Source organism: Carassius carassius, chromosome 44 (assembly GCF_963082965.1).
Source record: "Carassius carassius chromosome 44, fCarCar2.1, whole genome shotgun sequence".
NCBI lineage: Eukaryota > Metazoa > Chordata > Actinopteri > Cypriniformes > Cyprinidae > Carassius > Carassius carassius.
In genome coordinates this window covers 24,462,666-24,487,332 of record NC_081798.1, presented here as the reverse complement: position 1 = coordinate 24,487,332, position 24,667 = coordinate 24,462,666, and positions in this window count along the sequence as shown.

Below are 24,667 nucleotides of genomic sequence, written 5' to 3'. Positions count from 1 at the left end.
GGTTTGGAGAGATGGTTTAAGAGACGGATCAACAGTGTAATTATAAATGTTATTACAAAACTTAATTACAGATGTAACTACATGCAGTTATTTTTCAAAATAGAAGCACAATGTGAAAGCATTTATATACACAATAAGTGCATTTGACCAAATTATTAATTTCAGTGTCAGCACAGTAGTTAAGGCCACTTAATATAAAGTTGGACCTGTCATTTTTGGTGCCATGAATTACAGATTGGATTAAATATGATATAGCGGAGGCATGAAAATCATGTTTGTAACCGTGAGCGAACATTTATCATGTTATAGATCATACTGTACTACTGTACATCCACATTCAGAACGGGCAGTTTCGTCCTGGCAGAACATTTTATTGTACAATAAACAACATGAACTGTACAGAAGACTGTCACACCGAACAATGCTGGCATTGTGTATTCATGTGTATGAGAACAGTCATCGTCCTTCTCTGTAACTGACAACCAGGGGCGGACTTAGTGATTTGTGGCTCTAAGCAAATTCCAGGTATGGGTCGGCAACACACCAACCATGTGCTCTTTAACTTTTGTAACCCTTATTTCTCTCTCTCTCTCTCTCTCTCTCTCTTTGTCTTATCATTTGTAGTTTATTTACCTCTTCACAACTTGTCTATAGTGTAGCTAAATAAAGCAAAGCACAAAAGTGAATAATTTTAAGAAAACAACATGACTAAAGGTCTATAAACCTGAAAAGTATGTGTATACTTTGTTCACTGGGGTGAAAATCTCTGTTGTGAGACAGTAGCTGCATTCATGCCTTCTCATAATTGCCATAATTTCAAGATTATAACCTGTGAGTCTCCGTGAGTGTAACTCCTCCAGTTCTACTCCCCTCATTCGCTCCGAGCAGGATTCGAACCAGCTTTCCCAGCACAGCAGCAGAGGCATTAACAACGATGCTAAAGACCGCAGTCTCTTGCGTCAGCCACTAGTGTGTCTCTTGAGATCAAGGGAGCTCTTAGTCCAATGTCATGTGTTGTCATCTAGAACTTACAACATGATGTGAACGCAGCTAATAAGAGAGTTGTCATGTGAATGAATTATATGGTAAGCTGTAGCCTATACCTAACTTAGTTTCTTTATGTTAATAATTAAAAAGATTTTGCAACAATTACAATAAATTCACAACAAATATAACTATATATATAATTTATTTAACTAAAGATTGAATTGCATTGTTATTTATAATGAATAATACTCAATTAGACTGCGGGAACAAGGGACAGTTGACAAACACCTTCCAAAAACAGAGAAATGGAACAAAAGGGACGTAACATTTATAATCAGTTAAACGCTCTACTTTGCACACCAGATCTCTTCTTTACATTGCGACTACACTTTGTTACAATAAAAGGTATAGTGCGAGCACAGAGATCAGGACTGAATGAAAAACTCTGGTGTATAGAGCAGATCAATCCCAACACATCTGATTGGCTATTGCATAAATAAATGAATAAATAATTCAACATGTATATCTGTGAGTACATTGCTTAATGCTGCAAAACATGTTGTAAATAGAAACCTCTAAAGTTCACTATAGTGCAAACACAAATATGCATTGGGGCTGTTACACTTCACTTTTATGGCCCTCACTCACAAAAATCTCGTTGATCACTTGGATGGAGGTTTTCTATTATTTAGATTTTTCCAGAACAAACTGTTTTGATGCAACATTCTATATGAAAATTGGTATGCTTGGGCTGTTTAAAAAAAAAAAAAAAAATATATATATATATATATTAAATGAATATATGTCGATTTGCATATGTTGACATATGTTGAGTTGTTTTGGAAGGGGTCAATGAATCTGCAGTAATGTCACTGTTGTATTGCATTGCAGTCTGTGGAGCTGTATGAAGTTTACACATGAAGTAGACACACTCCCTCAGTCAACAGGGGTCGAGGCTCTGTACATATTTACTTCCCTTGTCCACTTCACAAAGGAGAACACACTTTAAAATGGCAGCAGGGATTCCCCTGAAGTGCTAAGGTAAGTCAGAATGTGTGACTCTCTTATGTTACACTCTGTAATGCTTCATTAATCCCGGTATACATTTACATCAACAGTACACAGCATCCAAATTTAATCAACTCTTTTAACTCATATATCATATACCACAACCCGCATTGTTCTTTACATTTCTTAATGACCTGATGATTACACACACGTTAAACTGCTGATATAATCGGAATGAAATAAACTCTTCACAAAAAACAATGAAAATATCCATAAAACATAAACATATAATCTGCACTTAGACATCATTAGTCTTGCCTGTAAAGTCAACAATAAACAGCTGAATTATACAGCACACTGAACAACTGGTGTGTGTAAGAACAGTCCTTTTGGCTTTACTATCACACCTACTTTCACACGCCTGTGTACACTAGGACTAGGTGGAATAATTCCCATAATTACTATTTTTTTTATTTTGTTTTGAACTTGATTTTGTCCTGAAAATTTTAAATATGAATTGCTTATGAAAATTGGCCATTTTAAGAAATTTAATTTCCCTGCAACATTTATAAGTGTAATGCTGTGCCCAGTTCTGTGAAGTCAACTGAAGTCCTTTTTTTATTATTCAATTTCAACTTCATTTTTTGCTGAAATTTTTAAACAATTAAAATACCTTCAACATCGTGAACTGTATCTTTCAATAAAACTTGTAAGAAGTCATCCACACACCCAACCTATTATCCAAAGCTCGTTGTCCTTAGGGTCTTGTGGAGCAGGATCCTAACTCAACATGTTGAGGTTTAGGTGGAGAAAAACCCTGGACAGATGACCAGTCCACAGAGATGTATAGTAACGAAGTAGAACTACTTCACTACTGTACTTAAGTACTAAAAGGCGGTATCTGTACTTTACTAGAGTATTATTTTTTTCTCCTACTTCCACTTTTACTTCAGTACATATTTTCGATGAGTTTAATACTTTTACTCCGATATTTTTTTATGTGCTGCATCGTTACTCATTACAATTATAAAAATGTTACAAATCATTCCATTACAAACAGAACTGTAGATGGCAGGTTTGATGAAGCTGGCACATCATTGAGCGAATCAAGCGATTAAGAAGACTGCGCGTGCTGACTGAACTGCTGTGAAGAGAGAGATGAACACCGAGCCGAGCCAGATAATGATTCGTTCACGAGTCAAGAACCGGTTGCATCGGTTTTCGAATCACCAGTAGTTCTTTCTGACAGTTCGATTCAATAAACCAGTTGAAGAAAACGTACTCGGTTACTAACGTAACCTCGGTTCTCTCTAGAAGAGGGAACAAGTATTGCGTCTTAGCTAAGACGCTACGGGAAAAGTCTGTTTTCACGATACAATGAAGCAAAAAATTATCCTTAATTTTGAATTATTGTAAAGCGCATTTGCAGCAGCACACAGCCATAGGCGAGACGGCTCGCTCGCTCATTGGCTGCTCTGCGGCAACTGCACAAGCCTATCGAGCGCAGGCTGATGCAACATCAGACCAATGAGGGTGCTCGCGCCCTCCACGCCACTTCCCGCCGAAACGGGTGTGGCCTAGCCCTATAAAGGGAGCTCGAAAAGGCTGACTCACCTGATTTATTTCATCGCCGAAGCGAACCAGAGTGAATCGTACGCACGGCAGAGAACGCAGTACTCGTTCCCTCTTCTAGAGAGAACTGAGTACGTTCTCTTACGAGAGTTCTCTCGTACTGCGTCTTAGCTAAGACGCTACGGGAACCCAATGTAAAGCGCCGTGCGTGCAGAGATCACACACCAATAAACCTGGAAGCGACGCCCAGGATTTACAGTGCACAATCACCAGAGGGACTCACAGAGAGTCCTAGAACAGGAGGGGGGAACCCTCCATCCCATATCTAGCGACGTCCATAGACGCGGCAATATGACCCATAGGTCCTAGGCCCATCCTGCCGCCATACATATATCCTGTAAGGAAATCCCACTAGACCATGCCCACGACGAGGCGACGCCTCCTGTGGAGTGTGCTCTGACACCCAGTGGGCACTGAAGGCCCCTGGAAGCATAAGCTAACGCTATAGCGTCAACAATCCATCTGGATAAGCTCTGTTTCGAAACAGCCATTCCCTTGGAACGTCCACTGAACGAGACAAACAGCTGCTCAATCTGTCTGAAGACAGCAGAGCGAGACACATAAGTTCTTAAAACCCTAACGGGGCAAAGAAAACTCGAGTCTCCATCCTCTTCTGACATCGACAGGGCAGACAGGGAAATAACCTGAGCCCGAAACAGTGTGTTGAGGGATTTCGGCACATAACCGTGCCTAGGTTTGAGTATGACCCTTGAGTCATTAGGCCCAAACTCCAAGCACGTGGGGCTCACCGAGAGCGCGTGCAGGTCACCCACACGCTTCACTGAAGCGAGAGCCAACAAGAACACTGTCTTGAATGACAGACATTTGAGGCTAATCGTTTGGATAGGCTCGAAAGGAGAACCCTTCATGGCCTATAAAACCGTCGAGAGGTCCCATACAGGGACTGATGGAGGACTGGGAGGATTCAGCCTCCTAGCTCCTCTAAGGAAGCGGATGACCAAGTCGTTCCTTGTCAATGTCACCTTTATTTATATAGCGCTTTAAACAAAATACATTGCGTCAAAGCAACTGAACAACATTCATTAGGAAAACAGTGTCAATAATGCAAAAATGAGAGTTAAAGGCAGTTCATCATTGGATTCAGTTATGTCATCTCTGTTCAGTTAAATAGTGTGTGTGCATTTATTTGCAATCAAGTCAACGATATTGCTGTAGATGAAGTGTCCCCAACTAAGCAAGCCAGAGGCGACAGCGGGAAGGAACCGAAACTCCATCGGTGACAGAATGGAGAAAAAACCTTGGGAGAAACCAGGCTCAGTTGGGGGGCCAGTTCTCCTCTGACCAGACGAAACCAGTAGTTCAATTCCAGGCTGCAGCAAAGTCAGATTGTGCAGAAGAATCATCTGTTTCCTGTGGTCTTGTCCTGGTGCTCCTCTGAGACAAGGTCTTTACAGGGGATCTGTATCTGGGGCTCTAGTTGTCCTGGTCTCCGCTGTCTTTCAGGGATGTAGAGGTCCTTTCTAGGTGCTGATCCACCATCTGGTCTGGATACGTACTGGATCCGGGTGACTGCAGTGACCCTCTGATCTGGACACAGACTGGATCTGGTGGCCACGGTGACCTCGGAACAAGAGAGAAACAGACAAATATTAGCGTAGATGCCATTCTTCTAATGATGTAGCAAGTACATAGGGTGTTATGGGAAGTGTTTCCGGTTCCGGTTTACCTAATTAATGCAGCCTAAAAATCCTTTAACGGATTTGGATAATAAAAGCATATTAGTATGTTATGTGTATGCCAGGTTAAAGAGATGGGTCTTTAATCTAGATTTAAACTGCAAGAGTGTGTCTGCCTCCCGAACAATGTTAGGTAGGTTATTCCAGAGTTTGGGCGCCAAATAGGAAAAGGATCTGCCGCCTTTCAGAATTTAGCAGTAAGAAATTACTCGTCATCCAGTTTTTTATATCGACTATGCAATCCATTAGTTTTTCAAATTGGTGTGTTTCACCGGGCTGCGAAGAAATATAGAGCTGAGTATCATCAGCATAACAGTGAAAGCTAACACCATGTTTCCTGATGATATCTCCCAAGGGTAACATATAAAGCGTGAAGAGTAGCGGCCCTAGTACTGAGCCTTGAGGTACTCCATACTGCACTTGTGATCGATAGGATACATCTTCATTCACTGCTACGAACTGATGGCGGTCATATAAGTACGATTTAAACCATGCTAATGCACTTCCACTGATGCCAACAAAGTATTCAAGTCTATGCAAAAGAATGTTGTGGTCAATTGTGTCAAACGCAGCACTAAGATCCAATAAAACTAATAGAGAGATACACCCACGATCAGATGATAAGAGCAGATCATTTGTAACTCTAAGAAGAGCAGTCTCAGTACTATAATACGGTCTAAATCCTGACTGGAAATCCTCACATATACCATTTTTCTCTAAGAAGGAATATAATTGTGTGGATACCACCTTTTCTAGTATCTTGGACAGAAAAGGGAGATTCGAGATTGGTCTATAATTAACTAGTTCTTTGGGGTCAAGTTGTGGTTTTTTGATGAGAGGCTTAATAACAGCCAGTTTGAAGGTTTTGGGGACATGTCCTAATGACAATGAGGAATTAATAATAGTCAGAAGAGGATCTATGACTTCTGGAAGCACCTCTTTCAGGAGCTTAGATGGTATAGGGTCTAACATACATGTTGTTGGTTTAGATGATTTAACAAGTTTATACAATTCTTCCTCTCCTATGGTAGAGAATGAGTGGAACTGTTCCTCAGGGGGTCTATAGTGCACTGTCTGATGCGATACTGTAGCTGACGGCTGAATGGTTGCAATTTTATCTCTCCTTCCTATTGACTGACCGAGCGTTGTCTCAGAAAACGCTGCGATAGCTGCCACGTAAACTTTGAGCATGGAGGGGGCTCTGCCCTTATCCAACAGCTCCTGTAGGAAGGAGAGAACCTCCTTTACCTCACAACTAAGGGGTGAACGTACCCGAGCTGTGCACCAGCTGGAGAATACTGACCACTTCGAGGCATACAGCCGTCGAGTCGACGGAGCTCTAGCCTGAGCGATAGTGTTTAGCACTCCCACTGAGAGATCAGCGGGTAACCGTTGAGAGCCCACACATGGAGGGACCACAACTCCGGTTGAGGGTGCCAAATCGAGCCCCTGGCCTGCGAGAGAAGGTCCCTCCTCAACGGCACTGGCCACGGGGCAGTGTCTGCTAACTGCATCAAATCCGCAAACCATGGTTGGTTCTTCCAAAGTGGTGCTACCAGCAGTACTGAGCATTTCGTTTCCCTCACCCGTTCTATCACATGCGGAAGGAGGGAGACGGGGGGAAAGGCATAGAGCGGGCGGCACGGCCACCTTTGTGACAGCGCGCTCTCGTTCTTGGAAAAGAACGCGGGGCAGTGAGCGTTTTCGTGGGATGCGCTGCCGAATCTCTCCCACAGCAGCTGGACTGTTTGTGGGTGTAGAGACCATTCGCCCGTGGGAATGTTGCTCCTGGACAGTCTGTCCGGACCCAGATTCTGTAGCCCAGGCACATGAACTGCTCTCAGCGAGCACAAGTTGCGCTGAGCCCAAACCAGGAGTACAGGTTGTACAGAGTACAGGTTGTACAACCTGTACAGGTTTCGGGACCTGAGACCGCCCTGGCGATTTATGTAGGACACCACAGACATGTTGTCCGAACAGACTAAGACACTGAGACCGAGTTTCTCGAGGTGATCGAGTAAAATGGGCCTGTGCTCCACGAGCTCTGATCGTGATTGCGCCAGAACCAGCCAGTCGTCCAAATAGTTCAGCACTCACATGCCTCTGAGTCTGAGAGGAGCAAGCGCTGCATCCATGCACCTCGTAAACGTACGAGGAGCCATGGACAAGCCGAATGGCAGGACTGTATACTGGTATGTCTGGCCCTCGAAGGCGAATCTCAAGTATCGCCTGTGATGTGACGCTATCTGTATTTGAAAATACGCGTCCTTCAGGTCTATCGACATAAACCAGTCTCCTCTGTGAATATGTGCGAGGAGTTTTCTGGTCGTAAGCATTTTGAAACTGTGTTTCACCAATGCCTTGTTCAGCTGTCTTAGATCCAGTATGGGCCTGAGACCCCCGTCTTTCTTGGGCACTAGAAAGTATCTGCTGTACAGCCCCCCTTCAATTTGAGCTTGAGATACAGGCTCCACAGCCCCTTTGCTCAACAGTTTTGATATTTCGGCCCGAAGTAGGTGTGCTACTTCTGTTTTGACCGTAGTTTCGATGCGCGCTAAAGAGCGCGGAGGGCGTCGAAAAAACTGTAGCGAGTAGCCTCTCTTTATAATGTCTAGCACCCAATCCGAAACCCCTGGAAGCGCTGACCATGCATCTGCATGAATGGCTAAGGGTTGGATGCGAAGCGCGCTTTGTTGGCTGGGCAACGGCAGCGCTTCGATGTGCTGTAACATGGGCGTTATGCCTGTGACGTTTGAGGCGGGGAGCGTGCTGATCACAGCAGACAGATCGCTCCTCCTCGACCCCGCCACGGTGCTTAACCGAGTGAGGGAGGGCTGAGCGGGTCCCGTGTGAAGGGCTGTGCTTATATGTGGAGATGGGTACTGAGCAGTGGGCATCGTCACTACATTTATAGCACGTGAGGGCAACCGCCGTCAGCGAGCGCGAGCGCTGCATGATCCTCACCAAGGCAGGAGACACAGATGACGTGACGGTCTCCTTCGCTGAGCGGGGCTCTGCACGAGCCGCACGAGGGCATCTTTAAAAAGATGCAGCTCTTTTACGAGTGTGTGTCACAGGGCGAACACACACGACGATACGAAAAAGGATATAGGCGCCGGAACGCGCAGCAGGAACAGCAGTAGAAGGCGGTGTAGGCCAGCGGCTTCAGGAATGGCTCGTCCCGCTGAGATGCTATCTGACGACGCTTGCTTCCTCTCGTGATCCAACGATGTGTGAGCTTCACTGAAGAGATGAAAAATCAGGTGAGTCAGCCTTTTCGAGCTCCCTTTATAGGGCTAGGCCACACCCGTTTCGGCGGGAAGTGGCGTGGAGGGCGCGAGCGCCCTCATTGGTCTGATGTTGCATCAGCCTGCCCTCGATAGGCTTGTGCAGTTGCCGCAGAGCAGCCAATGAGCGAGCGAGCCGTCTCGCCTATGGCTGTGTGCTGCTGCAAATGCGCTTTACAATAATTAAAAATTAAGGATAATTTTTTGCTTCAGTGTATCGTGAAAAGAGACTTTTCCCGTAGCGTCTTAGCTAAGACGCAGTACGAGAGAACTCTCGTAAGAGAACAGTTCACCGGTTCTTTTGCGCTCGACGTAATGGCGTCATTGGCGTTGACTGCAAGCCTTCAGTTTACCTGGGCTCATAACATTAGCACAGAATCAGTTAAGAATCAATCACCAAAAGAATCAGTTTGGTTCAGACACTCTGTAGCTGTGTCCCAAAGTTGAGTGCAGAGCCAGCCAAGCCATTAAGCGACCCTTGCAATTGCAAAGGGCCCCGTAGCCAGCAGAGGGCCCACTAGAGTCACTCTAAAAATAATTGTTTCTGCAAGTATTCTCGTAAACACAGTCGATTATGTTTTAAGTGAACGTATATACAGTGGCCTGCTGCTCAGAGAAATTCGCTGTACCGGATAAATCTGTCTCTCTCTCTCTCTGTAAAATAGACGACGTTAAAGGGGGTGTGTTTCAAGATACGCAATGGAGTAGACCAAACTAAACAGGGAGGGAGGGCAAAACACTCATGCAAACAAAACATCGGCCACGGCCGCGCGATCGACTCACTCATCCAGATGGCCAGTCCGCCCCTAAGCGCAACTGCCAGAGCGCTTTGGAAAGAAAGTGTGTGTGTGTGTGTGTGTGTGTGAACTCACTGGGTGCTTTGACACCATAGACAGTAAAAGAAATGGACACAGCGACCCCATTGGATTCAATGGAGACAAGTGAAGTCGTTATCTCTTTATTCCTGGGACAACTTTGCCTTTGGAAAGGGTGTGTCTGCCACGGGCTGTCCACAGGCTGCGCTCCAGACTGTTACATTTCTTAAATAAAAATTGAAAAAAGAAATGATCGCAGCCGAAAAAATTATCGAGCTCATTTTTTTTAATAGTGCGATTAATTGATTTATCGACTATCACGACAGGCCTACTATTTACATCATTAAATTAAAGTTTACGGAAAATGATTGACGAGGAAAAACGAGTTTCCGTAAACTTTAATTTAATGATGTAAATAGTAGGCCTGTCGTGATAGTCGATAAATCAATTAATCGCACTATTAAAAAAAATCCTGTCAGGATAGGTGGAGCCAGAACTGCTCGTTTTTGTTTTTATGTTTTACGTCAAAGTGGAGAAGGTGATGTACCTCAGGCTTTGCCAAGACCGAGGCAAGGTAAATTACACTGGTTTGCTGCGTCCTTTGTTTGATTACAACTTTAAATGCAGGTACTGACTTGGAGCTTACTTGAATAATGTGATGATACATATGAAAAACGACAAAATACACGAACACACACATAGCAGTTAAAGAGCTGACTGATATCTTACAAAGGTGCAATTTTATGTAGTTTATTGTCTTGACCAAGGTGATCATATGTAGACCGGTTTGCAACCCAGATTTTTTAAGGCAGTTAACCATGAAAATTAAACGGAATAAACTGATTATCATTTTTTTTTTTTTTTAGCATAGTACAGCTTAATATTTTTCTTTCTCACAGGACAGCAGCACTACAAAAATATGGTCTTTTACAACATGATGTATTGTTGTAGATTAAACTTCCCAACAGTTTTACTCTCAATACCTTAAGTATATTAGAGTATGCAAGATAATACTTTTACTTAAAGGACAGTTCAGCCAAAAATGAAAATTCTGTAAGCATTTACTCACCCTTAAGTTGTTCCAGGTTTGGAATTTTTATTTTTGGGTGAACTGTCCCTTTAGCTAAGAGAGCTATGCTCTCCAGAGAGTTTGACATGTGCCTCTTTCCACTGTCACCCCATTATCCTCCGAGTAGCTGAGGACCATTCACCAAGAGATTGACCTCCTGAAGACCCCAGAACACATGGAGGCAGCGCTGGGCTCAAACTGATGTTGATGTTAAACCTATCTGACGACGCTTGCTTCCTCTCGTGATCCAACGATGTGTGAGCTTCACTGAAGAGATGAAAAATCAGGTGAGTCAGCCTTTTCGAGCTCCCTTTATAGGGCTAGGCCACACCCGTTTCGGCGGGAAGTGGCGTGGAGGGCGCGAGCGCCCTCATTGGTCTGATGTTGCATCAGCCTGCCCTCGATAGGCTTGTGCAGTTGCCGCAGAGCAGCCAATGAGCGAGCGAGCCGTCTCGCCTATGGCTGTGTGCTGCTGCAAATGCGCTTTACAATAATTAAAAATTAAGGATAATTTTTTGCTTCAGTGTATCGTGAAAAGAGACTTTTCCCGTAGCGTCTTAGCTAAGACGCAGTACGAGAGAACTCTCGTAAGAGAACAGTTCACCGGTTCTTTTGCGCTCGACGTAATGGCGTCATTGGCGTTGACTGCAAGCCTTCAGTTTACCTGGGCTCATAACATTAGCACAGAATCAGTTAAGAATCAATCACCAAAAGAATCAGTTTGGTTCAGACACTCTGTAGCTGTGTCCCAAAGTTGAGTGCAGAGCCAGCCAAGCCATTAAGCGACCCTTGCAATTGCAAAGGGCCCCGTAGCCAGCAGAGGGCCCACTAGAGTCACTCTAAAAATAATTGTTTCTGCAAGTATTCTCGTAAACACAGTCGATTATGTTTTAAGTGAACGTATATACAGTGGCCTGCTGCTCAGAGAAATTCGCTGTACCGGATAAATCTGTCTCTCTCTCTCTCTGTAAAATAGACGACGTTAAAGGGGGTGTGTTTCAAGATACGCAATGGAGTAGACCAAACTAAACAGGGAGGGAGGGCAAAACACTCATGCAAACAAAACATCGGCCACGGCCGCGCGATCGACTCACTCATCCAGATGGCCAGTCCGCCCCTAAGCGCAACTGCCAGAGCGCTTTGGAAAGAAAGTGTGTGTGTGTGTGTGTGTGTGTGAACTCACTGGGTGCTTTGACACCATAGACAGTAAAAGAAATGGACACAGCGACCCCATTGGATTCAATGGAGACAAGTGAAGTCGTTATCTCTTTATTCCTGGGACAACTTTGCCTTTGGAAAGGGTGTGTCTGCCACGGGCTGTCCACAGGCTGCGCTCCAGACTGTTACATTTCTTAAATAAAAATTGAAAAAAGAAATGATCGCAGCCGAAAAAATTATCGAGCTCATTTTTTTTAATAGTGCGATTAATTGATTTATCGACTATCACGACAGGCCTACTATTTACATCATTAAATTAAAGTTTACGGAAAATGATTGACGAGGAAAAACGAGTTTCCGTAAACTTTAATTTAATGATGTAAATAGTAGGCCTGTCGTGATAGTCGATAAATCAATTAATCGCACTATTAAAAAAAATCCTGTCAGGATAGGTGGAGCCAGAACTGCTCGTTTTTGTTTTTATGTTTTACGTCAAAGTGGAGAAGGTGATGTACCTCAGGCTTTGCCAAGACCGAGGCAAGGTAAATTACACTGGTTTGCTGCGTCCTTTGTTTGATTACAACTTTAAATGCAGGTACTGACTTGGAGCTTACTTGAATAATGTAATGATACATATGAAAAACGACAAAATACACGAACACACACATAGCAGTTAAAGAGCTGACTGATATCTTACAAAGGTGCAATTTTATGTAGTTTATTGTCTTGACCAAGGTGATCATATGTAGACCGGTTTGCAACCCAGATTTTTTAAGGCAGTTAACCATGAAAATTAAACGGAATAAACTGATTATCATTTTTTTTTTTTTTTAGCATAGTACAGCTTAATATTTTTCTTTCTCACAGGACAGCAGCACTACAAAAATATGGTCTTTTACAACATGATGTATTGTTGTAGATTAAACTTCCCAACAGTTTTACTCTCAATACCTTAAGTATATTAGAGTATGCAAGATAATACTTTTACTTAAAGGACAGTTCAGCCAAAAATGAAAATTCTGTAAGCATTTACTCACCCTTAAGTTGTTCCAGGTTTGGAATTTTTATTTTTGGGTGAACTGTCCCTTTAGCTAAGAGAGCTATGCTCTCCAGAGAGTTTGACATGTGCCTCTTTCCACTGTCACCCCATTATCCTCCGAGTAGCTGAGGACCATTCACCAAGAGATTGACCTCCTGAAGACCCCAGAACACATGGAGGCAGCGCTGGGCTCAAACTGATGTTGATGTTAAACCTAAGCTATGCAGTAAATGGTTGTAAAAATTACTTTCAGTTATGTATAGAACAATTTGTTTTAATGTGTAAAAAAAAATTTTACAAGACAAAAAAATAAATACATAGAATGTTTTGTGGAAAAATGTATAAGCTGCATTAAAAAAATAAATTACAATGTACATGAGTACTTCTCTTTTATTTACACGTGAATATGAAAAACAAAAATACAAAATGTACAGAAAGTACTCAGGCTTATTTATGAAAAAATTACACACACAAAAAAAATGTATACAACTTATGCATTTCATTTTTAACTTGCATCACAAAAATAAACTAGAGAAATTAGGTTATTCCATTGACAATATGACATTTAAAAAAATATATATTGAAAAACTGTAATATACACATTTTTAGCCTACTGTTATCTCTTGGCTGATGAAGAATGTATTTGTTATGCATTCTCTTAAGAAGAGAAAACTTGCGCTCTTCTCTCTCTCTCTGGAGATGTCCTCCCTGAGCAGCTCCACTCGCTCTCTCACCTGTCCCAGGACACTTTAGCAAATAAACCATGCCTGTTAACAACAACGGCACAATGAATTTCAGCAAAAAAAAAAAAAAAAAAAGTACAATTAACTTCTATTTTTCAGTCTTTCCCAGCAGGTTCACTCACTCCAGAATAGTAATAAAACAAGAGAAAATGGAAAATATAAAGACAGGTTTGTAATCTTAACAATAGAAAATATGACACAGCAGGCCATGCATACAAAATACTGAAGTGCTAGAGTTTGGTTAAAACATTTGTAGACATCTCTTGCATGACAGCACTTCAAAAACCCAACGAAGAGAAAGACCATTGTCTTATATAGCAGCTGTCTTATTGTTTTTTGGGCTTTATGTAAAAAAAATTAAATAAAAAAAAAACCCTTTTAACACTTTCGCTAGGTATTTGAGTGAATGAAAATACAATAGCCTACTTACATATTAATGTGAAGTCCTCCACAGAACTCTCAACTGCCACCGTCGTCATATGCACGCAAGTGATTCTGGGATATGGTAGGGTGCGAAGTGTCCATAGATGTATACTTCATTTTCATGGGAACTGAAGGGCGCATTTGAAGTCTTTCGAAATTCGTCAGCCTTCATCGCACCGCGGTGACACATTCACACTTCAAATACGCCCTTCGAAGAGCGCATTCTGACTTTGGGACAGCTTACGTCGTGATGCTGTGACGCAATCGCACTTCACATCTGCACTTCGGAGTCCACACACTTCAGTTTGGGACACCCTTCGTCGCGCTCCTGTGACGCATTCACGCTTCAAATGCGCACTTCGGAGTCCATGCACTTCACTTTGGGACACAGCTTGTGTGTCGGTTTGCTTTCACGCTGAATCATCAGCTCCTCGGTTCTCGAATCGGACACGTCTGACAGAAACGGTTCTTGACCACTGATCTATAATATAAGTTATATATATATAGATCAGTGTTCTTGACTCGTGAACGAGTCAGTCTGTTGTTCGTTATCTGGCTCGGCTCGGTGTTCATCTTCAGCTCGGTCTTCACATCAGTTCAGTCAGTGTACTGTTTGAGTAAATGAATTACTTCGGGATATTGGTTTGTTTTAACACAGAGGGAGTGTCAGCCACATTAAAAAAGTTAACAGCTTAAGTCATTTGTGGATTAATGCGTATTGGAGACGCGAACCGTTTAAAACGGTTCAGTTCGATTTGGTGAACTGGTTCAAAAAGATCCGGTTACATCGAATGATTCGTTCGCGAACCGGATATCAGTGTTGCCAGAATTACGATAATTATCGTATTTGTACGATAATTTTTACCTCTGTACGATGTACGATCAATAATGAAAAAAATCCCGTAATGTACGATAATTTCAGAATTTTATGAAAATTTAAATGATGGTAGTTGCAGTCATAGGGCTTCTTTACTCATACACGAAATCGGCTCATTACAGACACTCTAAATGCGTTGGTGTGCACCTCAGAGTGTGTTAAGAATGCAGGAGGGTGCCCTGAACTAGTTGCGGTCCATGACAGAAAGAACCCCTTCAACATCAACACGCAGGATTCCGAAGACAGCGGCTCAGATGTGGAGTTACTGCACCACGCAGAAACAGCTAAATTCCTTCTTCACTGGATGCGACGAAGCAAGTGTTAAAAATCATTTAAATATGTTTTAATATGCGCCACGCCGGAGACAGTCACTGAAAATAATGGGATAGTATTTTGTCTCACTGCTTCCATCCAACAATACGCCTTGTTATCTATTGTGGTAATTTGCAGGTCGTGTCAAAATGTTGTTGGTTTAGAATAGATAAATAACTCTTTTGACTCGTGTACGATAATTTTCTTCCAAATATGATAATTTTGAACTTCTGGTACGATACTTGGGCATTTCCAATCTGGCAAAACTGCTTTGTTTTGAACTGTCTTACAACAGACACGGAAGAGAAGACAATGCTGAATAAAGTTGTAGTTTTTGCTATTTTTGGACCAAAATGTATTTTCGATGCTTCAAAAAATTCTAACTGACCCTCTGATGTCACATGGACTACTTTGATAATGTTTTTCTTACCTTTCTGGACTACTTTCTTTAATAACTACATAACACAATACTTGTACTTTTACTTTCAGTACTTGAGTAGTAAATTTTCAAAAAGGCTACTTGCAATACTTAAGTACAAAAAATGTTGAATACTTTAGTACTTCTACTTAAGTGTGGTGCTTAAAGAGCACTTCGACTTCTACTCAAGTCATTTTTAGATAGAGCACTTGTACTTTTACTCAAGTCTGGGTCTCTAGTACTTTATACATCTCTGCCAGCCAATCATAAAGAACACACTCACAATGAGGCTCAGAATCTACCCCTCACAAATTGAGCCAAGAGACAACTTTTTTTTGAAAGCAGTTTATTTTATATGCAAAGTGATTATTCCCGAGGATGCAGCACATTCTGAGATGTATGTACATTATTTAAGCTGCAAATTACTGTCATGTGCTCACTTTAAACTTACTGTAAGTAAACACTGGCTCACCTGCTGCTAGATCACATAGTGAAATTACAAATGAGAGGTATACTCATGTAGTATACAAATCAAATAACATGTTTCCTGAGCAGCACATCAACATATTAGAAAGATTTCTGAAGATCATGTGACACAGAAGACTGGAGGAATGAGGCTGAAAAATCAGCTTTACAGGATCACAGGAATAAATGTACAATATAATACAATAGAACATTAAAACTATCATTTACAAAATGACTGTTTTTACTTTATTGTTGAGTAGATGATCTTGGATAAGCATAATCATATGTTCTCAAACATTAAATATTTTTCTGACCACAAACTTTTGAACAGTATAAGTTTAACATGTGACAGTAATTGTTAACAAACATCGTGAAACATTTTCCTAGAACACACAGCCATGTTCTAAAATAGATTTATGCTTGAAAGATTTGACCAGCCTCCTAACTATTGCTAATAAGGCCATGTTTTCCACGAGTGGATGGTATACTGTATAATGGTCCTGGAGACTATAAAGTCTAAAAATAGGTCTGTGTCACGGAACAGAGAGAGAGAGAAGGCCATACAGGCCTCAAGGCCATACCCTTCCCAGTCAACGAGAAACTGCCGACCATGCCCTCGGGGACGAACATCAAGGAGTCTACGGACTCGATAGACAGGGGAACCCTCGATGCGGATGGGAGAGGAGACAGAACAGGGAGGAGGGTGGACTACAGGTTTAAGACAAGAAACATGAAACACAGGATGGACGCGACGAAGATTAGACGCAACCTAAGTCTTACCGAGACAGGACTTAGGACCCTAACAACGCGGTACGGTCCAATAAACTTGGGGGCCAATTTTCGAGATGAGAACTGGAGTGGCAGATTCTGAGTCGATAACCACACCCTTTGACCACGAACATAACGAGGACTCTTGACCCGGCGCTTGTCAGCAGCCCGGCGAGTGATAGAGCGAGCCTTACACAGGGCGGATCTAACCGCTCTCCAAGTTCGTCTGCAACGTTGGACAAATGTCTGGACCGATGGGACGTTAGACTCGGGGTTGGAGGAGGGGAAGAGGGGAGGTTGGTACCCCAGACAGCATTGAAAAGGCGACAGCCCGGTGGCAGAAGAGGGGTCGGAATTATGAGCATATTCTGCCCACGGGAGTTGCTCAGACCACGAAGCGGGGTTGCGGAAAGCGAGACTGCGTGAAATGCGTCCAATGGTCTGGTTAGCGCGCTCAGCTTGTCCATTGGTCTGGGGGTGATAACCCGAGGAGAAACTGGCAGAAGCTCTGATGAGGCGACAAAACTCCTTCCAGAAAAGGGAGGAGAATTGTGAACCTCTATCGGACACGACACTCTCAGGAAGACCATGAATCTTAAAAATATGCTCGACGACAATCTGAGCGGTCTCTCTCGCGGAGGGGAGTTTAGAAAGCGGGACAAAATGGGCCGCCTTAGAAAAGTGATCGATAACAGTGAGAATTACAGTATTTCCTCCTGAAGGAGGAAGCCCTGTAATAAAATCGAGAGCAATCTGAGACCACAGACGCGACGGAACAGGTAAAGGTCTGAGGAGACCCGTGGGAGGTCTGTTGCTGACCTTAGTCTAAACGCAAACAGAACAGGATGCTACAAAACGACGAATATCACGTTCTCGAGTGGGCCACCAGAATCTCTGCGAAACAGAGGCGATAGTACCTCTAACACCTGGATGCGCAAACAGTTTAGAGGAGTGACCCCACTGGAGAACTGCGCGACGCGCGGTAGACGGTATGAACAGTAATCCCCTGGGGCAGAGATGAGGCGTGATAGAATGGGCAAGGGCGCGCTTAACAATTCGTTCAATACCCCAGACAGCCGCACCCACCACCAATCCTTGAGGCAGAATCCTCTCATCAGTGGGTTCGGATTCGGGAGAGGCGAACTGGCAAGAGAGCACGTCAGGCTTTTGATTCTTGGAGCCGGGGCGGTAGGAAATAGTGAAATCAAAACACGCAAAGAAAAGAGACCAGCGCGCCTGACGAGTGTTAAGTCTCTTAGCAGAACGGATATATTCAAGGTTACGATGGTCAGTCCAGACAGTCCAGGTGTGAAAAGAACGCACAAGGGTGGATCCTCTCGTCAGCGGGTTACCGCTGGGAGAGGATAGCCCCCACTCCCACCTCCGAGGCGTCGACCTCCACAATAAATTGTCTAGACACATCAGGAGAGATGAGAATAGGCGAAAACAAAAACTTAAGACGATCAAAAGCCTTCTGCACAACGTCACTCCAAACAAAATGGATTTTGATAGAAGTAAGCACGCTGAGGGGAGCTACCACCTGACTAAAGTTCAAAATAAACCGGCAATAGAAATTGGCGAAACCTAAGAAACGCTGAAGCGCGACGCGAAAGTCAGGAATAGGCCAGCCCGTGACCGCGCGGACCTTAGCGGGGTCCATACTAATCCCCTGGGCGGAGATAACGGAACCAAGGAAAGTGACAGACTGGGCGTGAAAAGTGCATTTCTCGGCCTTGACGAACAATTTGTTCTCCAAAAGTCGTTGAAGGACCTGACGAACGTGCAACACATGAACTTAGAGAGAAGGCGAAAAAATTAGGATATCGTTGAGATAAACGAAAACAAAAACGTTAAGCATGTCACAGAGAACATCGTTGACTAGAGCTTGAAAAATGGCGGGGGCGTTGACCAGGCCGAAGGGTAAAACCCAGTATTCAAAGTGACCGAGTGGGGTATTAAAGGCGGTCTTCCACTCGTCTCCCTCCCTCCTTCTTCTTCACAAAAAAGAACCCCGCACCGGCAGGAGAGGAAGAGGAGACAATGGTACCTGCGTCCAATGACTCGGAGAAATACTTCTCTAGAGCCACGCGCTCGGGAACGGAGAGGGAGTAAAGTCTTCCCCGGGGAGGGGTAGTGCCAGGGAGAAGCTCTATGCTGCAATCATAGGGTCGGTGCGGAGGAAGAGAAGCGGCCCGGGAACGACTGAAAACCGCTCGCAAATCGAAGTACTCCTCAGGGACTCCTGACAAATCACCCGGCTCCTCCTGAAAAACAGAAACAGAAGACACGGGTGGGACAGCAGACATCAAACCCTTAACATGACAAAAAAGATTCCATGAAAGAATGGAGCCCTTAGGCCAGTTAATTTGGGGATTATGCTCAACGAGCCAAGGATGGCCCAAAACAACGGGGGTATTAGGGGAGTGAAAAAGTAAAAAAGAAATAGTCTCACAGTGATTGCCGGAAATGGTGAAACTCAAGGGGACAGTAGCAAGGCAAACCCTGGCGAGAACCTGACCATCCAAGGCAAAGACAGTGACAGAGCCCATGCTTCGTCCACAAAATTCCCCTCAGAACCGGAGTCTAAGAGGGCTTGACAGGAGGTGGAGGAGTTGGACCAGCGAAGGTGTACCGGAATGGTAGTGCGTAGGCGTGACGGAGGGTCCAGAGAGGAAGTGCTCACCAGTAACCCTCTCTCTACTGGTGAGCTTGGGCTTTTAACTGACAGCCGGTAACAAAGTGATTGTCAGAGCCACAGTAAAGGCAGAGCCGATTGACGATGCGGCGCTGGTGCTCGGCAGCCGAGATGCGGATCCCGCCAAGCTGCATGGGCTCCGGGACTGCCACCGAAGCGGAGGAAGAATTGGTCTCAGGAGGTAGGAGGAGTGTGGGCTCCGTGTTGCGAGCGTGTCGTCGCAGCTCGAAACGCTTCTCAACGCGCGGCGCCAAGTCGATGAGGGGATCGAGGCGTGAAGGAGACTCGCGGGCCAGAACCTCATCCTTGATCTCAGCATTCAGACCCTCGATGATACACGCCACGAACGCGGGCTCATTCCATCCACAGGAGGTGGAGAGAGTATGGAACTCCACAGAAAAATCCGCGACCGAACGTCTTCCTTGGCGGAGAGTGGACAGCAAGCGTGAGGCCTCAGGACCATGAACGGATCGGTCAAAAACCCGTAACATCTCCTCCTTAAAACGGGTGTACTGGCTAACACAGTCTCCATCGGCATTCCAAACGGCCGTTCCCCACTCACGAGCCCTTCCCTTGAGCAGAGAGCTGATGTAGGCGATACGAGTGCGCTCCTTGGCATAGGTGATAGGCTGAAGCGAGAAAACAACCTCACATTGGGTTAGAAAAGACATACACTCTGTCTGCTCTACCGCATAGCAGGGGGGATTGTTCACACGGGGCTCTGCAGCGTCCGCAGCCTTACAGGAAGAGTCCATGCGGAAAAGATGGAACTGTCTGGTAAGGTCGACCATTTGGGCAGCTAGGGTATCGACGGCTTGATGAGCAGCGGAAAGTTCCTCCTCTTGCTTTCCCAGCATGACTCCCTGGATCTCCACCGCGGCCTGGACAGGATGCTCATTCTCCGGGTTCATGTTTAGTTGGATTATTCTGTCACGGAACAGAGAGAGAGAGAACCCAGGAGGCGAATGGCAGGTTAATCTTCTTTTAATAGAAATAAAGCGAAGCCGCAACGGCCGATAAACAAAGACAGATTTCAAGGATAATTCCTGGTCGAGACAATGAAGCTTAAGTGGCTGGTCCGGGGAGCTTGTGTGCAGCGAGACCAAGGAAACTGGTGAGGCGTCGGACCCTTCGTTACTCCTCACGGCAGAAAACTGCGGAGAACCAAACAGGTAACAAACAGCCAACAATAGATTCTCCAATCGACTAGACAAAACTGGACAGGACAGAACAGGACTAATGGTCTGTAGATAAAGCACAAAAACGTCAGAAACATCCGAGGTGGTTAGTAATAATCCAACAGGGAATGGAAAGAGACAGAGCTAGAAATAGAGAGCCTAATGATAGGAGATAGAGAGCAGGTGAGAGGATGAGAACAGCTGAAGATGATGAGAGTAGAGATAAGTGAGCGCAAAGAAAAAGGAAAGAACCAGCAGATGGAGACTGATAGAAAAGAGAAAGAACCGGGATCATGACAGGTCTGCTGCATACTGGGTTACTGTATGAAGAACCTGAAACACAAGGAGAGAACCAGAGTACAGACGGACACAGAAAGCTTTTAGCATCAAAGGAGAGAGAGAGAAAAAAAAAAGGAAAAACAATGTTGGTCTCAATTATCAATATAAGAGCTGGAAGTCATCTTATTATCGAGCCAGATACCTAGATATTTATAACATTCAACCCTTTCAATCTGTGTACCATTTATAGTTAATCTGGGCCACGTAAAAATAATGCATTTAGTTTTTTTTAGCATTTAAAACTAATTTCAAGCCATCAAGAAAAGAAACTACAGTATTAACAACTATTTAATTAGTTAAAATAAAAGTGCTTAAGTTGTTTATATAACAAAATACATTTCCAATAAAGAAAAATATTAAGATATATATATAACAATATAAAGAAAAATTGACATTAAAAGTATGCAATTAGTTTACAAATGTACTTAAGTGTCATGCTTCTTCCATTTGGTGCATTCCTAAACAGCCTCAGAAGTGACAATATGTTTATTCTTCAGTAAAACAGTTTGTAGAAGTGTTTTAAAACAGTAAAAGCAACACAACACATGTAACTGTATGCATGTGCAAAGAATTGGTGCACTTATGAAATAAGAAAGAATTAACATCAAAGTGTTATAATAATAATAATAGTTACAAATGAACATTAAAAAGCTTATTGTGGGACACATTTAAAGAGCGATGAAGCATAAACAATCAATCATCAATATAATCCTCATCATTTACAAAGACAATACAAAAGTTTGACAATTTTGAGATGTGCAAGTTATGGGAGTCTTAATGTTTGCTGTTTCAGTGTTCAAACATTGTTCTGAGACCTGGACTGTGATCAGATGAAGGATGTTTTGTGCTGCTCTGCCACCTGCAGGCTTCATCCAGCATCTCTGCCATTCTGCTCATTCACATTTTCTGCATTCAGTGCATTAGCCTTATATTCAAAATAAAGAGCCATGTTAGGCTGGTCTGAACTCTCTATTTGCACTGATCACAGGAAGTGCCCAATAATATTACAAACTACTATATTTCTTTAGATATATACACTTCAATATGTATTTATATTTGTATTCATATATCAAGGCCTCTGTTTTTTTGTAAATCTCATAGCTAAAATCATTTAGGTGAGGGCGCTTGATTAAAATCATGCATGATTTCTAATGCTCAGTCTCTGAACAAGAGATGTGTGGACACAACTAACCATCCCAAGTTTGTGTTTTCTGTCTCTTAATCATTTCATATTCAGTATTACATTCATATCAATAAAGATTCATCTTCTGAAGATCTTTTTCCCCCTTATTGTTGAATTAGTATTTCCAGGGACTGAGAATACAAATAAATCAAAAGATTCATCTTTGTCAATATTTCTTTAGTAGTTTTGAAACATTTCTTCACACTTACCAACAACAGACTATTTCCATATATTTGTATATATTTCAATAACTTAAAAAAAAAGATCATAATTAAAATTCAGAAAATGTATACATTCTCAAAAAATATGACTATCCTTAATTAGATTAAACCATATGTTGTGTACTTAATCTAACAACTATTATTTCACAATCACCTTTGAATAAATAGTGATGTCATAATAATCTGCAAGTGTGCTTGGACTACATTTTCTGTCTCTGGATTTTTATTTCTACTGCTTTTCTAATATCTTATCACCCATACATTTTTTTTTTTTTACTCTGTTATGAAAATATAGTCATTATTGAGGATTTGAAGGTTTTTTCAACTGCAGGTAATTAATTATTATATTACTACTATTTAATATTTTCAACAAATTTTAATAGATCAATTTAAAAAATAATTGTCTTTTGCGAAGAGCTTGCAGTTGTACTCATTATAAGAACCACACGAGGGCGCACTTATATCAACAGATAGAATTGGCTCTATTTCAATTAATGAGTTAGAATCTGATTTGAAATGCCACACATGAAGATGATTTGGAATGATTGGAACAGATTATTCATTTATTTATTTAGCAATTGACAGCTGCAACACAAACACAGTCTATTATCAACACAATCTGCCCAAAACACACCAGGGATATTAGTTTATGTGATAGCCTATCTTTTGTTTTAGGAGAGGGCTGAGTTTTGATGTTGTTAGTGATACAAGGATCACCTCAAAAAGTCCAGCTCACTTACTGCAATTACCAAAACACTGTTTCTTAACAAGGGACTTTACACCTCAACCGCTAGAGGGCTGAAGAAATCTTCCGTTCTGCAGTTTTAACAGTTAACTTACGGAGTTTACTTGTTAAGACTGCTTTCTGGAACACCTGTGTTAAGCATAAGAGTTGTATTCTTTGGACAGTGATGCTAGTGATGTGCAGAATGCAACATATGAGATGTTCATAGCCTACATAAAAAATGAGTCTGCATAGAATAGAATAGAATAGGGGGTGGGGGGCTGCATCCAGAGAAGTAAAAGGGTTTTTGTCAGGACATGTTGTGATGGGCATGTTGGTAATTACAGAGTGAGTGTGGTGTTTGGAAACTCAGCATACAGCTCTGCCAACACACACTTGCAAAATACCTTGAGCCTGAAGCATTCAACGCCCTAATTCATTCAGACACTCTTATAAACACAAGCACATGTGCGCTCACACACACCAACCCATGAAATCAGCATTATTGGCAAATCACATTGAGTCAATGTATATGCAAGCACACCACAGGCTTAAGTTGAAGTTGCATTAAGTTTAAGTTGCATTCCAAAAACAGCAGCTATGCAAAATGTAAAAAGTGAAATTGTATTTTGTTGAATCACAAATTGTAATTATTCAGTATGCAATTTATGAAGTAATTATGGCAAATACAGTAAATATACAGACCGTTCTCATCCCAAGGCGTCATATACTGACCCTTTTGACATTTCGTCAACATCCTACGCACATGGCGCCCTCTAGCGTCAATATTAGAAGCAGATAAAAATGGGCCAGAAGGCGCCTCCTAGCGGTCTAACCCTAACCCTAACCCTAACCTTAACCCATAATCTGTGTCTCATATTGACGCTAGAGGGTGCCATATGCGTAGGATGTTGACGAAATGTCAAGAGGGTCAGTATATGACGCCTTGGGATGAGAATGCGTTAAAATATAACATCTTCATGTTTTCAAACAAGTTTTGTCACAAAAGCAGGAATGAATTTGCTGATCATGTCTAGAACTTTGGGCATTAGATAAAGCTCTCAGTTCACGGTGCTTAAAAACAGACTCCGGTTTCAAAATAAAGAAACTATTAAATATCTCAAAGGGGTCGTATGACATTGCTCTTTTTCTGTCGAGTCATTCAGTGTAGACAGCATCACTGATTATAATGAGTTCTATAGTATGTTGTCGTCCGGTGTAGACACGTGTTAGTCTTTGCAACTTTACAGATCTTCTTCATGCACCAAGAGATTGTAACACTCCAAAGAGAAATGAGTTGAAATCACATCATATGACCTCTTTGTATTGCATGTGCATGCTTTTTAAAATTCTTACATGTCACTTTCCAATATGACTCTTCTGTATTTTGGATGGGTTCCTGACCTCCTGACCTGCTCTTGTTTAAGAAAATGTTTCACTGCAGTTCTGCAGGAGTTTTCTCACTTTGACAAAGGGGATCAATTCATTTTATATACAGCATAAACCTATAATTCTAAAAATGATTCAAATGACATTTTCTCAGAAATAACTTTTTTCATTGTTGTTAGCATAGCACAGAACATGGTCCAATAACTTATGTTTTAAAGTGTGGCTTGAGTGTCCATACTG